The 17,209-nt window shown below is 39.2% G+C and overlaps 1 long non-coding RNA gene across 3 annotated transcripts in view; it reads left to right on the top strand.

Annotated features, from left to right (window-relative positions):
* The window catches only part of LOC117796496, a 96,977-nt gene that overhangs the window by 625 nt on the left and 79,143 nt on the right, over positions 1-17,209 (top strand). For all 3 annotated transcript variants that reach the window (XR_004621052.1, XR_004621051.1, XR_004621053.1), the window contains exon 2: positions 16,868-17,036. This is a non-coding gene — a long non-coding RNA (uncharacterized LOC117796496). The remainder of the gene's footprint in view (positions 1-16,867; positions 17,037-17,209) is intronic.

Raw genomic sequence — 17,209 nt, 5'->3', positions numbered from 1 at the left:
GAAGCGGTCGGAAGCTCAGCGTCTCGATGCCCTTCCTCTCCGGCTCTCCGCGTCCTCCACCTCCCCCGGGCCTAACGCTGGGAAGAGAGGTGTGTGGCTGGCCTACGCCGCCCTGGCCCCGGCCCGGTGCCCCAGGGACCGCGGAGGGGCCGGAGCGGGCGGGGGCGCAGCCCAGGAGCCTGAGGGAGGGGCTGGGGGCACACAGTGGAGAAAGGTGGGGATGCGGCCGCCTCCCGGCGGGGCGCGAACGCTGGGTTTCTCTCACAACGAGGGGTCGGGGGTTATTTTGAAAGTATTTAAAAGGAAACTGGACCTTGATTTGGGAGTTCTCGCGTCTATTTTGAGTTATGCCTTGACTTCCTGGTGACCTTGTTTGAAGCCGTGAGATAAATCTGGGGGGCCCCTGGGCTACATTAATGCCGAATTAGCTGCAGTGTTCTGAGTTCCCAGGGAATGAGTGTGAAGTAGAGACCGATAACTTAACATCAGCTCTCCTTTACTTTGCAATGCTCTGGGGTTTTGTCTTGCTGGGACCAGCCTGACCTAAAGCATGTTAGCCGAGATGAAGTTACGTGAAAGTGCCTGGCTCACGTGAGATGTTCAGTAAATCGTGGGCTCCATTGCCTCCCGACACCCGAGAAAGACCTTTTGCCTGAGGTGGCGGAAATAACCTGCCCACTCTTTCTCCAGATAGTCACTGGAGTCATGAGAAGACTCAGGGAAAAAATGACTTTGAACACAAAAAATATGGTGCAACCCTCTTAATTTTATATCTGAGGAAACGGAAGTCGAGAAAGATGAAGTGCCTTGATTTGCCCAAGGTCCCAGTACTAGTTAGTGGCAGATGTAAGTACTAAAAGGGAAGAAAAGGAGTAAGGAGACTTAATAGTTATATAGCATCAGCAACGTGTGGACATCTTGCCTGAGGCTTTATAAACACTTGTTTTGTTTAATTATTGATATCTAGCCTTTTTTACAACCTGTGTTGTCTCTCTAATCTTGCTTTCATGTTTATACATTTATTAGTCAATAATCAAAAAAGCCTCATGCTCTGAACTGGATTAATGCCATTTGTTGCAATAAGTGGCAGATGTCCTTGGAAAATAAATGGCAGCAAAGTGCTGATGTTGACAAGATGAGAAAGGAAATGTAAAAGGGAAGTTCCAAAGAATTGCAGCCCCAAAAAGGTGGGTAAATAGCAACAAGACAAAATAATGCTCTATATTAAGGCAGTTCTGACCTTCTTGCTTCCCAGGAAAGTTTAAATGGGACATAACTGCAAGTCAGTGAATGTGTGTATTCACATTTTCAGGGCTGCAGTGTGTGGGTGAGATGGATGAAAATTGGGACAGGGGTTAGCATATTGTCTGTTCTGATTGCTATGCTGAACCATAGGTGTATGGCATATCCACTTTAAATATGAAATTAAATTTTCATTTAATTGTAGAATTTATAATATATCAGTGATATGCTCTGAAGGTTTTTAAGAGAAGAGGCAGAATAGCTGTCTTCAAGCTTCCTGTGCTGGCAGGTCATCGGGCAGTGTTAACTGAAAAGATAGTCTGGAAGTGAAGGAAGACAGGACTGGGGGTCAGGGTAGCCCCAGACTCTTGCCAAAGGATGGACAGTCATTGGTCTGCAGGGACTTTTCTGTCCCCCACCTTCCCCATCCCCTCTTTGACATTCCTGCCATGTTCCCTTTAGGAATGCACCTGTTGGAATTATAAAGAAGTGTGACTTTTGGTCAGCAGGCCCAGGACTAGTGCTAAAGCCTCAACAGTGACTTACCTGAATGCCATGCCCCCCTGGCCTCCCCCACCGCCCCCCACACACACACACACACACTTCAGACTCCTCCAGGCAAAGGTACCTCCTCCTTGAAATGCAGTGACACTTTAGGAGAGGTTGCAGAAACAAAGTGATGCCAAGATGAAAATGAAATGTGTTATTTTTGAAGCACGTGCTAGAAGCCATGCTCTGTACTAAGTATTTTTTATATCTAAGCCTATGCTGTTTCCACATTTTACAAATAAAGACGCTTTAATTCTGATAATTAAACCTAAGATTAGACTACTGAGAAAAGGCCTAAGTGGAGATATTAACCTTGGTCCTGACTGCTAAGTCCATAAGGTCCCCTCTCAGCTGTATCCACCCCAACACGTCCTGCCCCCACCTCTGGGTATCACTGAACAGGAAGGGAACAAAGAAGCAGATTAAAGTAATGAGAGAAGAAATCTGCAAAAGTTTTGAGTGGAAAAGATTTTCTAGTGTTGCTTCTCTCCTTTTTTCTATTCTCTTTTTGAAGAAAGCTGGCAGTGACTGCTTAGGACTAGTTCTAGACTTGAAGAAGAGAGGGGATCCTTATTTCTGTGGGCCCCACCCTTCTGACCAGAGTAAGGTAGACAGGCAAGAAGGTCGAAGAGAAGCATATGCAGAAATGTGCATTTAGCCACAGTGTCTTTGACATTGCAACACTTGGGAATCTCAATGCAAGCACACTTCGTCGATAAAGGAAATCTAGCCCAGGATTGGGGCCAGAGGGAGAGAGGAAAGGTGAGCACTGCAACCCAAGGCCCCCGTCCTCAAATCATTCAGCCTTTTGAGAGAATATCAACCTGGATATATTCGTAACCCACCTTGCTTTTTAAGCTTTCTAGAAAGAATCATTTGGGTATTTTTTTTCCTTCACTTTTCTCTGTAATCACTATTTAAGATTCTGGTCATTATGAAGAGGTGAATATGGAAACTCGGGTGAACAGCAGAAGTCATTGCTCTTCAGATTTTTTTTAGCAGTAGTAGCTTTTTTTTAACAAAATTTTCAATGGAACCACAATATTTAAAACATATGATTGATATTAGTATTAACCTATGAGATCTACTTATAAAAAACAAACTATTGAGAATTAGCTACCTTAATTGAATCACGTAGATCATAATTATAGCCTTACTTCAGTCACACTTATATGCATGAAATATGAATCACCCCCTAGAATACAGAAAACACTGACCCAGATTAACCCAGGACCTGGACTTTTGGTCAGAGGAAGAAAAATGGGGGCACCTGGATGGCTCAGTCGGTTGGGCGTCTGCCTTCGGCTCAGGTCATGATCCTAGGGTTCTGAGATCAAGCCCCACATCGGGCTCCCTGCTTGGTGGGGAGCCTGCTTCTCCCTCTCCCTCTGTTGCTCCCCCTGCTTGTGCTCTCTGTCAAATAAAAAAATAAAATCTTCACGCAAAAAAAAAATATGGATAGAGTCTTGGGGTAAAAAAAACCTTCCCAGAGTATATCTGCCCTTTTCTTATCATCTGGTTACCAGTTTCCTGTGTCCGTTACTCAGCGTTTGTAAGGCAGTAATGGAAAAAGCAAGACCCTTTGTCTGTTGTAACACCAACGCTCTTCCTGTCACCCTCTTATTTTCCAGTGACCTCCCCTCCAGATAAGGCCTCCATCTAGTACTTGAAGGTAGGCAGTCCAAAATGTGACCAGCTATTGGGAAAGTATTTACTTTGATAGCCGCTTGACCTTGACCAACGTAAGTGATTCATTTATTGATAAAACATTTCTTAAAAGTGTACTGAGCCAGGCACCTTAGGGATACAAAAATGGGTAAGATTTAGTTCTCGCCCTTGAGAAACTCATTATCTGGTTAGGTAAATGGTCAAAAGATCAGGTGTAGACTAAGTCCAGCAATGTGAATGATTGTAGTCACTTAGTGGTAAAATCTGAAGACTACCAAGACTGCTACCTATAGTTAAAAACCTTTCTTGCCCATGGATACATCTAAAATTCCACTATAGGAGATTTACTCCTATGAAGTAAAGAATTATATCCAGAGATTGTCGGAATGAAAATTCCCACAAGCAATTAAAGATGGCTAGTAGATTGAAATACTGATGGCAAGTCCCTTGGACTAAAGTAACTGCCAGGAACAATGTGTTGAGAAGGATTCTGAGGTCATATTCCAGCCCAACAGGGAAGAATGCTTCCGTAAGGAGAGGAGGAGGAGGACGACGAGGTAGCACTGGTTCCATGGATTTCCTTGCCATGAGGAAAACCACTGTTTATGGAACAAACACTGAAGCCAGGGACAGCCACAGTCTCTGGGTTTCTAGGCAAAGGCACACCTGGAAGCTGATTTATCTACCACGCGACTAAGAACTCACCACCTGTCCCCAGGCTAACCAACCTTAACAAGTCTAATCTCTCTCTTGCCCTTGCCCAACTCTTTATCTGCTTTATCCCTCCTTGCTCACAATAGAAATGGTGTCCGACTGGGAGAGGCTGTTACTTCTCTACCCAGTGTCGGTCCTCCCATCTTCCTTTTCACGGAGCCCTCCATTTTGTGAGGACCAGCAGTACATCCATCTCAGAGATGACAGCTGGCCATGTGACTAAGTTTGGCCAATGATATGTGAGTGGAATCTTACAGGAAAGCTCTCTGAAGGTGTTTCCTCTTCTCTGCTTCTTGGAATGTGGACATGATGGCTGGAATTCTAGTGTGCCCTTTGGAATACCAGCTGACCTTGAAGATGAAAGCCATGAACTAAGATATGTCCCTGTATGCTTGTTTTACATGAAAGAAATATATTTTGTACAAGCCACTGTTATTTTGAATTTCCAAGTAATATGCAGCCAAATCTTGTCCTGATTTGGCAAGAATTTTATATTATCCTTTGATAGAGTCTTATGTCTCTGTGTCAGCAGTTTTCACTGATTGGCTCCGAGATGATGGGGACTCTGACCTAGAACTGTGCAGTCATCTTACATACTTGGCTCCTCATAGCAGAATCCAGGTTGGAATGGGAAAATGCAGTATTCAGGTTCTGGAGTCAAGATTGGATTTTGTGGCAAAAAGAAGTTGTTTCTCTAAAAGGCAGATTAGTCCCCATGGAAATTAAAGAAGTAAATGCATTATTTTAACATAGCACTCCTTCAGTATTCCCAGAACTGGAACCAAAGGTTCCTGTGAGCAGGAAACTCTAGGAACACACCGTGCTATATATGCTGAACGTCCACCCGACCCAGCAAATTGATTCTTTCCTGTCAACAAGGTATTTTATTTGGTTTTGTTTCTGGACCTCTCTTCATGACTCCTCCATTGACTATTTGGAAAAAGGGTAGAAAGTTGGTTTCTGCCACCTCGTATTCTTCCAAACACAGGCAAGAAGTCTTTCTAGTCTAACATGGTTGGCATTGGGAGCGTTGGTGGGGGATTTATTGAATGTCTCCCATGAGCCAGGCACTTTCGCATACCTTTATGTTAGTTAACTGACCTCAGTTCAGACCGTGTTCCCAACATGACAAAACCCAGCAGCATTTTAAAGTAAAATAAGGATAGTTGATGAATTGTGTTAACGTACTGCCTCTACCTCACATTTGTAACCTCCAAGGAACGCCAAACACTCTACAGCTGTAACGCAACATTCGAACAGCCCTGGGGTCCCAGGAGCAGCCAGATAGACCCTACTGAAGCAGGCAGTCCTATCCCTCCCCTGCTTAAGATTTGTCAGGAGCCTCTCACTGCCTGTAAAATAAAAACTCCACTCTGCCTGGCATTCAAGCCCACCTTTACTCCAGCTGATCAGAACTGCTCAGAACTCACTATCAGGCCTGCCCTTCCTGTCTTGCTTTACTTGTGTGATCCCATCGCCTAAACACCCTTCGTCCTCTTCTGCCCAGCACCACGTTTTCAATCCTCAGCCTTCAAGGCCCAGTGCAAGCACTGTTTTTTTCAGTCCCTCTGCTGGAGATCATAAACTCATATAGGTTTTATCTAAAACCACTCATCCCTTCCTGCTTGTTTTTATGCATTAATTTGTTTTATCTTGTCTACTAAACTCTACACTCTGAAAGGGCGCCCGTTGCTTCCCTGATTGTGCTTTGTGGCCCTTGGCCACAGTACCTGGCTGGTAGGATGTGCTCAAGGACTGTTACCTGAGTAAGAGGCTAGGCAAGTACCTGAACATGCTCCCTGCCCCCCCCCCCGCCAGATCCCCGTGTCTCTCCACCCTTTATTCTCAATAGGAGAAGAACAGACTGAGCAGGGGCAAGGGACTGCTGGTGATGACTGTAAAAGGCTTCACTGATAATTCCCTTTTATTATATGTTGAAATATTTGAGGAAATATGTCTTGCATTGTGAAGCTTTTGAGATTCATAGAAATCTATAGGCAATAAAGTGTTTATTACCTTTTGTGCCTTCTTGTGAATTAATTAACCAGAAAAACAGCCCTTATGAAATGGGAGTTGTGCTTTTCAGAGCCTAGCTCTGACTGTATTAGAAAGAAACATATTAGAGAAAAAGTATCATTCATTAACTTGTTTACTTCAAGAAGAGAAGTTGGAATCCCAGAGCTTAGGATGCCATGCTTCATGTTTTTTTTAAACCTGAAAGCACCCAATTCCAGAAGAAAAAAAGGTAATATGCAGTATGTGTATGCATGTGCATGCATGCGATGTGTACATACTCAAAAGCCACATTCATTCAGTTGACAAATTTTGCCAGTTTGTCCAAGTCAGTGAAGGGACAGATTGCCCATGACAGGAAATGTTTTTTATTGCCACCACTGGGTGGGGGGAGGGGAATGCTCCCATATCTAGTGGGTAGGAGCCATCCTGCTGGGCACAGGACAGCCCTCACAAGAACTTTACAGCCCCAAATGGCTGTAGTGCCAAGGTTGAAAAGTCCTGTCTAAATTGTCCAGTTATTTGCTGCACAAATGTTACTGATTCTTTCCATTAGGAGGTACACATCCTTACACTTTTCATAGCATCTGAAAGGAAATAACAATTCATTATCTAATTCAGCTTCCCACAAAAAACTGTTTAAAAGGAAAAATAACACTTGTTTTCAAAAGACAAAGATAGATTGTTAATATCAAAACACTTCTTAACATGAACTCCTACAGGAAGGCTTTTAAACAGCCGTTCTGGTTCCAGTTTTCCCACATCGCTCTAGAAGTATATATGTGTGAGCCTGGAAGTCAGCCCAGGTGCAGATAAGCAGGCCTGTAACAGATTTTTTTTCTTAAATGAGAAAAAAAAAAAGTCTAAGCGCTTAAAAGCTAAAAGAGCCTTTGAGAACATTGTTGAGTTGATGTGCAAGGCACAGAAACCACCACTGGATTTATTCTAAAGTCAGAGGTAGTGACATTTCCTTTATATTAGCCCTCATTCAGTATTTTGTTAATATTTTCCCTTTAATTCCAGGGATGTACTGTATGGTGACTAACATAATAAAAAATCATTAAAAAAAAAATTTTCCCTTTATTGAGGGGGGAAGGATTTCCTTTGACCATTTGATCATTTCTCATATTTTTTTCTTTTATAATAATGTGATCATGCTATATATAAAACTTGATAGCCTCCATTATTTTCTACAGCGTCTGAAGTACTTTCCCAAACTAGTGAACATTTTTTTAAAAACTATCACAACTGGGGGCGCCTGGGTGGCACAGTCAATTAAGTATCCGACTCTTGGTTTCAGCTCAGGTCTTGATCTCAAGGCCCTGGGATGGAGCCCTGTGTCAGGCTCCGTGCTCAGCGTGGAGTCACCTTGAGATTCTCTCTCCCTCTCCCTCTACCACTCCCCCCCACTCACGCACTCTCTCTCTCTCTCTCTAAAATAAATAAATAAATCTTAAAAAAAAAACTATCACAACTGCAAAATATATCCTATAGATGTGCCATAATTTATTTAACATTCCACAATTATTGGACATTTCATTTGTTTCTTTTCAGTATAATAAAAAATGGTTCTGAGACGTGCATTTTTATGTACTGATCTTTTTTTTGCATGTGCTTATTTCCATAAAAGGAATTAGTCTGTGTCATTTTGACCAGATAGGAACATCTTAAAATCTCTTGATAAGTGTTGCCATATAATATTGTACAGAGTTCATACTATTTTGCACAAATAATTGTTTCCTTACTGAAACAACAAGCTCAGAAAGGAACTTCTGGCCATTCTATGATCTGTAATTGGATGAGTTTCCATTGCCTCTGACAACATTTTATACACACCTGTATCACAGGATTTATTAATATGTGTTATTTTTTACCCACATTTCTCCGAGTAAACTCTGAAGTAGAAAGCAGAACTTGTCTTATTTTTTGTAGCCCCAGTATTATAAACAGTAGCCCTAACAGTCCACTTCTGAGAACAGCAACACCTGACAGGCATCAGGGCACCGTCAGGTAAATACCAAGAAGCAGTAATTGTCTCAATCTGAGTTTCCCTGTGATGGACCACAAGTTTGCATACCTAACAAAGGGAAGCTGCATACAGTTAGCTGTATTCTAAATCCAGCCCTGACAATTCATGAGCATGTGTTTTTTTTTCCAAGTTTTAAAGTGCTTCAGTGTATCCTGTTATGGCTACTTTTCCTTCTGTCCGGCAGGTGAACTGACAGTTGATATTACCTGCAGTGTTAACTCAGGATAATATCACCTTACCCCAAGACCTTCAAGAGCCTCCAAAATGACTGCGTGACTGCTAGAAACCTCATAGAAACTTCTTCCTGTTGCTCGGTTATTGTCCTTCTGCATTTCCTAGGGACTTTACCTTGGCACAGTATCTGATGCTAAATTTTAATGAATGTCAAACAAGTCACTGTGTGGTAAATGCCAAGAAAAACAGTAATAAAAGAAAGAAGTGAAAATCTGTACCTTCTGCCTTTATCCCAGCTCCAATCTACACCTTTTATCATCAACCCCAAGGACTGGGGTCTTCTGTTTGAAAATGATATCAGTTCCATAACTTCGGGAGACTTCTTGCTATGATACTGGGCTGGAGAGAAGCTGTTCAAAGCGGGCATCTCCCTCAGTAGGGTGGCCTGAAGATGCACAGGCCCCCTTTGCTTGATGGTAATGCCCTCACTGCCTAAGAGGATGCTTGAAATTCCCAGCCGGCCTCCCTTGGGAATAAGGCCTTAAAATCTCATTTTGCCTTTGATAAGTGATATTTGGAATATTCACACATTGAAATGTTGCTGTTCTCTATTAGCACGGTACCAGTTAGTGTATCTGACTAGTCAGAAGGATCGCTTCTCAAGGCACAAAGGAATGGTAGGACGGGGCTGTATCTTCATTCATAAAACTCCGAGGGGCTCGAGAGAAAGCCATGAGAGAACAAGACCCACTCTGGGAGCGGCTCAGCCAGGAGCCACTGGAGAAGTCCTGGCGGTACTCAGAGGAAAACATGGGTCGGGGGGGGGGCACACCCACGTGACAGCGGATCAGGTGAAAAACAATAAAATCAGTGTGGACAAGACTCAGACTTAAGACCCCCATGACCTTAACCTGCTCTCAGAATGTATAGGTCACAACTTTGCTTTGGGACACTTCTGTATATAAAGTGCTAAATAGAAGAGGGGAACAAGATTTAGGTTTCCCATCTCCCATACTCTTAAGATGCACATGGTAATATTGTGAATGGAGTAGAAAAAGGCTTTCCTTCTCAGGAAATAAAAAACACTTCCACTCTTGTTAACAGTTTTCTCCACTCACAATCTGTAGAACTGATTAAAAAAATATTTGAAAGGAATATTAACATTCATAGATATTAACTTGTTTGGACAAAATATGCCAATTATTTCCATTTAATTTATAATAGTGAAAAACTTTATGCAACCTAAATGCCCTTGAAGCAATGACTAAGTAAATTCTGCTACATACAACGGAATCTATGAAGTCATGAAAATAAAGATGTATATATATCTATACTTATTATTATTATAGAAAGCCATGAAATATTGTTGAAGGGAAAAAGTGGATTACATATGGTGAGCATATCATTTGGTCCTATTCATGAAAAATGATATTTCCCTATGAATATACATGCAAAGGGGCGTGTTTAGAGATATTCACAAATAGACTGTGTTAAAAATGATAACCATTAAAATAAAAACTTAGTTGATTTTGGTTTCCTGGGTTTTTTTTTACTTTAAATCTGTATCTTTTCCAGAAGCCATAATGCATTTATTTCCTTGCTGAATCCTTTTACCTCAGATGCTTTTCTTCCCCTGCTAGTGTTTGTCTAAAACCATTGCCAGCTAAAAAAGGAAGGATTGTGAAGTAGAATCCATGCAGATGAATAGAACGGAATCCACATTGGACGACACATCATCCACGGCTATAAGATCAGGAGGCAAATGCAAGTAGTAGTTCTAATGCAGGAAAGTGCAACCTGGATATTTGGATTCTGTATAGAATTCTAGCTCTTACACTAACAGGCATCAGTTGTTACCGTTTCTTGCCTATGGGCACTGAACGTGTTATCGTCCATTTTATTTAACTTACTGTAAAATGATATTAGCTATGCTGCTACTTAAGCTATCTTCTGTCCAGTCATTCAGCTTCTGTCTTTTGAGGGCCATGCCCCCTCACTGCCCCACCCCAGCCCCCCACCCCTAGAATAGGGAGCTCTGTATATTCAATCTATCTGTACCATTTAATTATTAAGACATTTTAAAAGGCAAATCTCCAAAATGCAGACCATTGGCTTCTCCATTAAAAAGTATTTCACAAAGGTCTAAACTTGAAAGATAACAGAGATTAATGATATTTGATATACCAGGGGAGAGTGAAAGCACACAAACCTTCAAACCCAGCAAACAAGGCTCAATCCCTTTAGGAAGTCTCCACTTAGAGAGAGAACCCTAGCATGGGTCCTAAATGAGGTGATGAGAGGCTCACAGTACCTGCTCTGTAAAGCAGACCCAGCCCACTCTGGAATCCAGGTCTCCTGTTCCTCTGCTAATGCTTTCTCCTCTACATCATCCACGCACAAGAAAATTACAGCAGCTGAGCTCTGTAAGTTAAACAGCATGATTGATCAAAATTAATCTGCAACAATTCTATGGAATCACTAAGAATTGGGCTTATTTTTATTTCGATTTGTAACAAAAACCCTATACAACAAAGTAGTTGAATAAATCCCTTCATTCAATTAATCAATACGGCGAAATTACAACCAACAAGTACTTGGCTCTCTACTGTAGTCTCAGGGAGATGAAGAACCAGTTAGAAAGAGTGCAAACTCCATGGAAGAATTAAACTGCCAAATAAGCGATACACCTAGTAATTGCCCCAAGAGCTAAGGGAGGGAACCATCACTTCAGGCTTTGGTGGCCTTTAGAGGCTCAACATAGACTCATATTTATTCAGAACCCAAAATCCAAAAGTCCAGTAAGGCATTTTTTTTAAATGAAACATTAGGCTACATTCAACAATGGTTTTTATAAAGAATATCTTGTTATTTATAATTCCAATTCTCTGAATGACAGTTACTTGGACAAACTTGTATATAATCAACATTCTTAAAGCTACATGAAAACGTCCACTATCACCCAGTCCCACTCACAGAAGTCCGGAGAGAGATTTACATTTAAATGTCACCATAGTATAAAAATAGGAAGAATTACCTAGCTATATAAATAACAAATTATCTACTTCAGTTTTATCTCAAAACACGCTGACATTTTTGGCTATCCTAGTTCAGTCAAGATGACCAGAACGGTCTCAGAGAAGCAGAAATAGAATTCAGTTTGAACTAAGAAAATTCAAACCTGATTATATTGATAATGCCGCTTATTTCCCTTCCATTTTTTAAAAATCAATTTTAATGAGGTAGTTTCCATAAAACCAAATACTCCCATTTCAACTGTCAAAACATCTCAGCGAGATTAAAAGAATTTTAATCTACCAGGATAACCACCACCACAAGATATAGAACATTTTTGTTACTCGCCAAATTCCCAAAATCTAGGTCAGGAATCCCTATCCCCACACAACCCCTCATCAGTTTTCTGTCACTGTGGATCAGATTTGTCATTCCTAAGGTTTCATAAAACTGTAACCATACACTCTGTATAATAATACCCTTGTGCAGGGGCGCCTGGGTGGCACAGCAGTTAAGCGTCTGCCTTCGGCTCAGGGCGTGATCCCCGCGTTGTGGGATCGAGCCCCACATCAGGCTCCTCTGCTATGAGCCTTGCTTCTTCCTCTCCCACTCCCCCTGCTTGTGTTTCCTCTCTTGCTGGCTGTCTCTATCTCTGTCGAATAAATAAATAAAATCTTTAAAAATAATAATAATAATACCCTTGTGTAAGGCTTCTTTTGTTTTGAGATTCAAATGTGTTGTTGCACGTATGACTTGTCAAATTTATGATTAGTTGTGTTTATTGCTAATTAGTTTCGCCATGTATGGATATTCCACATTTGTTTATATACCACAAATATTGATGGATGTTTAGGTTGTTTCTAGTTTTTGTCTATTATAAATAAAGTCATTATGAACATTTGTGTACAAGTCTTTGTATGGATATATATTTTCTTGGGCAAATATGTAGATGTAAGACTGCTGGGTTGTATGGTAAGTGTATATCTAACTTTACAAGAAATAACCAGATTTTTCCAAAGTACTGGTACTGTTTTACATTCCCACCAACAGTGTATGAGATTTGTAATTAGTATAATCCTCCTTTTTCATTGTCATCATTCTAATGGGTATATAGTAGTAACTCACTGTGGTTTCACTTTTTTCTTTTTTCTTTGAGTAGGCTCCAGGCCCAGCATGGAGCCCAACACGGGGCTTGAATTCACAACTCTGAGGTTAAGACCAGAGCTGAGATCAAGAGTCGGACGCTTAACCTACTGAGCCACCCAGGCACCCCTTGCTGTGGTTTTACTTTGCATTTCCTTGATGACTGATGATGTTGACACATTTTTGTATGTCTATTCATATATTGGCTATTAATATATCTTATAAAGTGTCTTTTCAAATGTTTTGCCCAATTTAATTGGGTTATTTATATTCCTGAGTTGTGGTAGTTCTGTATGTATTCTGGATACAAGTCCTTTGTCATATATGTGTTTGTGAATATTTTCTTCCATTGGGTGGCTTCTGTTTTCATTTTCTCTTAAAGCATTGTCCTTTGAAGGGCATAAGTTTTAACTCTATAGAAGTCTAATTTATTGATAGCTCAATATCAATAGCTTATAGCTCTCGTTGTTTGTGCCCTAAGAAATCATCTACTACCTCCAGTTTATAAGATTTTCTTCTGTGTTTTCTTCTAGAAATCTTAAGTTTTACCTATGAAGCTTAGGTATATGATCCAGTTGGAGGTTAGTTTTGTATATGGAGCATGGAAAGGATCAAGGTTCATTTTTTTTCATGTGGATATCCAGTTGTTCCTGCACCATTTGTTGAAAAAACTGTCTTTTCCCCTCTGAATTACTGTAGCCCTTTGTCAAAAATATTTGACCACGTATGGGTAGGTCCATTCCAGGATCTATTGTGTTCTATTGATCCATATGTTTATCCTATAGTAATGTAGCTTTGTAGTCTGTCTTGAAATCTGATAATTTAAGTGTTCCTCTTCAAAATCATTTTGGCTATTCTAGATCCTTTGTGTTTTTGTATAAAAATTTTAGAATAAGTTATAAAATTGCCTGCTGGGATTTTGATTAGGATTGCACTGAACTATGTAACAACTGGGGGTGGGGGAATTGACATCACAATATTTAGTCTTCAATTTAGAAACCTGGTACATCTCTATTTATTTAGGTCTTCTTTAATTTTGTTCAGCAATTTTTGTAGTTGTTTTTTTTTTTTAGTTGTAAAGGCCTTGCACATACTGTGTTAAATCTATCCCTAAATAGTTCATATTTTTGATACTATAGTAAGTGGTATTTTATTTCAATTTCCAACTGCTCATTGATAGTGCATAGAAAGACTAGATTTTTGTATATTAACCTTATATGTGCTAAATTCAATTCTTCTATTTGACTTTTTATAGATTATACTTAAATTTTTCTACATATAAAATCATGTCATCTGCAAAAAAGGCTATTTTACTTCTTTCAGCCTGTATTCCTTTTATTTTTTTTTCTTACCTATTGTACTGGCTAGGACCTTCAGTACAATGCTGAATTGAAACCTCATCAGCACATATCCTTGCTTTATTTTCAATCCTAGGGAAAGCATTCACCATAATAGATGATGTTAGCTAAAGGGTTTTCAGATACTCTTTGCCAGGTTAAAGAAGGTCCTTTCCATTTCTAGTTTGCTTTGTTAAGAGGTTTTTGTATTATGAATGGGTATTAAATTTTATTAAACATTTTTGTGTATTGCTTAAATGAATCATCTGGTTTTCTCCTTAATTCTGTTAATGTGAGGGTTACATTGAATTTTTCTTAATTTTAAAGCAAACTTGGGGCACCTAGGTGGCTCAGTCGGTTATGTGTCAGACTCTTGATTTTGGTTCAGGTCATGATCTCAGGGTCATGAAATGGAGCCTGTGTCAGGTTCTGTACTGGGCATGGAGCCTGCTTAAGATTCTCTCCCTCTCCCTCTGCCCCTTGCCCTGCTCATGCTCATGCTCTCTCTCTCTCTCAAATAAACAAATAAATGTTTAAGAAAAATATTAAAGCAACCTTGCATTATTGGGGGGGGGGGAATCTCACTTGGTTGTAATGCATTAACCTTTTTATATATTCTTAAATTCAATTTGCTAAAATTCACTAAGAATTTCTGCATCTTTCACTGATGTGTATCAGTTACTAGTTTTCTTTTCTTGTATTGTCATTGTCTGGGCTCAAAAAAAAAAAAAAAGAAATGTTCTCTCTATTTTGGGAATGAGTTTACACACAATTGGTATTACTTCTTCCTTAAATGTTTGGTAGAATTTACTAGTGAATCCATCTGGGCCTGGAGTTTTCTTTGTGGGAAGCGCTTCGTTAATAATTAATCTCTTTGAGATATATATATGTGTGTGTATATATATATATATATATATATATATATATGGCTACTCAGATTTTCTGTATTTCTTGAGTCACTGTTGTTAATCTATGACTTTCAAAGAATTTGTCCTTTTTATCTGTGTTGTTATATTTATTTGCATAGTTGTAATATTTATTTTTTTAATGGTTGCAAGATGTGTGGTAATGTCCTCTCTTTTTTTTTCTACTGATGATAATTTTTTCTTATATCTCTCTCCCTCCCTCTTTCTCACATAACTGGCCTCACTAGAAGTTTCTCAATTTTGTCATTTTCCAAAGAGATTTTATTAGGCTTTAGTGATTTTCTAATATATAATTTCCTATTCTCTGTTACTATTATTTTGTTTCCTACATCATCACTTTTAATTTCTATATTTATTCTCTCTGTCCTTTTACTTTTATTTAATTTGCTCTTCTGTTTCTGGCTTCTTGATATGGATGCTTAGATTGATTTTAGCACTTTCTTCTTTTATAATTGAGCATTTAAAACTATACATTTTCTTCTAAGTACTCTTCATATCCTACAAATTTTGACATATTTTTTGATTTTCTTTCAGGTCAAAATATTGTCTAATTTGTGATTTCTTCTTCTACCCTTGGGCTATTTAATTTAAATGTTTTGTTTTTAGTTTTAAAATATTTTAGGATTTTCTAAATAATTTCAGATAATTCCATTTTTTCAGAAAATGCAATCTGTAAGTATTTCAGTCCTTTTAAATATGATGACGCATGTTGTATGACCCAGCATTTGGATCTATCTTAGTAAAGGTTTCATGTACACTTGAAAAAAAATGTGTTTTAATGTTGTTGAGTGAAGCATGCTGTAAATATAAATTAGATCCAGTTTTTCAATAGGATGGTTCAAATCACCTATCTAATTACTGATTTTGTCTGTTTCTTCTATCAAATACTAAGACAGGGCAACTGGAGTCTCCAGCTATGCATTTGTCTGTTTCCGTTTGCACTTCTATCAGTGTTTCCTTCATATATGTTGAAGCTCTGTTTTGGGTGCTTTAGGATTGTTATGTCTTTTTGATGAATTTCCAAATCTGCATTTTTCGTGTTTCTTTTCCAGCTTCTTTTGGGTTGTTTTTTAGAAGTCCACTTTACTTCCACTATTACTTTATAAACTATTTCTCTTCATCCGAATTATTAATGGTTCCTCTAAGATTTACAATATTCTTATTTAACTTATTCAATCTACATTGAAATAATACACCATATCTTATATAAGGTATGTAAGACTCTTGCAACATTATGCTTGCTTTTTCCCCCTCTTGTCCTTTGAGCCCTTGTCATGCATTTTATTTCCGCACCTGTTAATGAACACCACAATGCATTGTACTTGTTTTGTTTTTTTCTTTGCTTAGTTACCATTTAAAGAAATTAATAAATTAATACAAAAAATATTTCGTACTTATCCACATATTGACCAGTTCTGGTGCTCTTTGTTCCTTTGTGTAAGACCAAGTTTTCCATCAGATAGCATTTTCCTTTTGTCTGAAGAACGTCCTTTAACATTTCCTATAGTACAAATCTGCAGTCGACAAAGTCTCCCCATTTTTGTTTATCTAAAAGTTTGCTTTTGTTTTGAAGGACATTTTTACTGAATATAGTTCTAAATTGACTTTTTATTCTTTTAGCATTTTATAGTCATTTCATTTTTTTTCTTGCATATTTCTGATGAGAACTTTGCTATAATTTTTTATCTACGTTCCTCTGTGTGTAATGTGTTTTCCCCTTTCTCTGGCTGCTTTTAGATGTTTCTCTTCATCATTTGTTTTCAGCAATTTGACTATGGTATACCTCAGTTTGTGATGTGAATACGTGTGTTTATTCTGCTTGGAATTCTTTGGAATTCTTGGTTTGCAGTTTATAGTGTTCATTAACTATGAGGTGTTTTTTAGCCATTATTTCTTCTGTTACCCATCTCCCCCTTTCTGGGTTTCACATATATGAAACCACTTGATATTATCCCCAGGACCGTTCACTTTTTTTAACCACCTTATTGAGATATAATTTACAAACCATAAAGTTCAGCTGTTTAAAGTGTACAATTCAATGGTTTTTAATATATTTACAGAGGGTGTTGGTCCAAGATGGCGGAGGAGTAGGAGACCTAAATTTCCTCCAGTCCCAAGAATTCAGCTAGATGGTTATCAAACCACTCTGAACACCTACGAACTCAAGAGGAGGTCAAAGAAAAGAATAGCAGCAACTCTGTGAACAGAAAAGCAACTACTTTCTGGAAGGTAGGACATGCGGAGAAGTGAATCTGAGGCGACATATGGGAAGATAGACCAGGGGGAGGGAGCTGCCGTCAGCCAGCTACTGGCAAGTGATAGAGCAGCAGAGCACAAAATTGGAACTTTTAGAAGTCTGCTCCAGTGAGGGATGTCACTGGTGGCTAAGCGGGGCGGGGGGG

The sequence above is a fragment of the Ailuropoda melanoleuca genome, chromosome 15 (assembly GCF_002007445.2).
Source record: "Ailuropoda melanoleuca isolate Jingjing chromosome 15, ASM200744v2, whole genome shotgun sequence".
NCBI lineage: Eukaryota > Metazoa > Chordata > Mammalia > Carnivora > Ursidae > Ailuropoda > Ailuropoda melanoleuca.
This window is presented reverse-complemented; position numbering and strand designations above follow the sequence as displayed.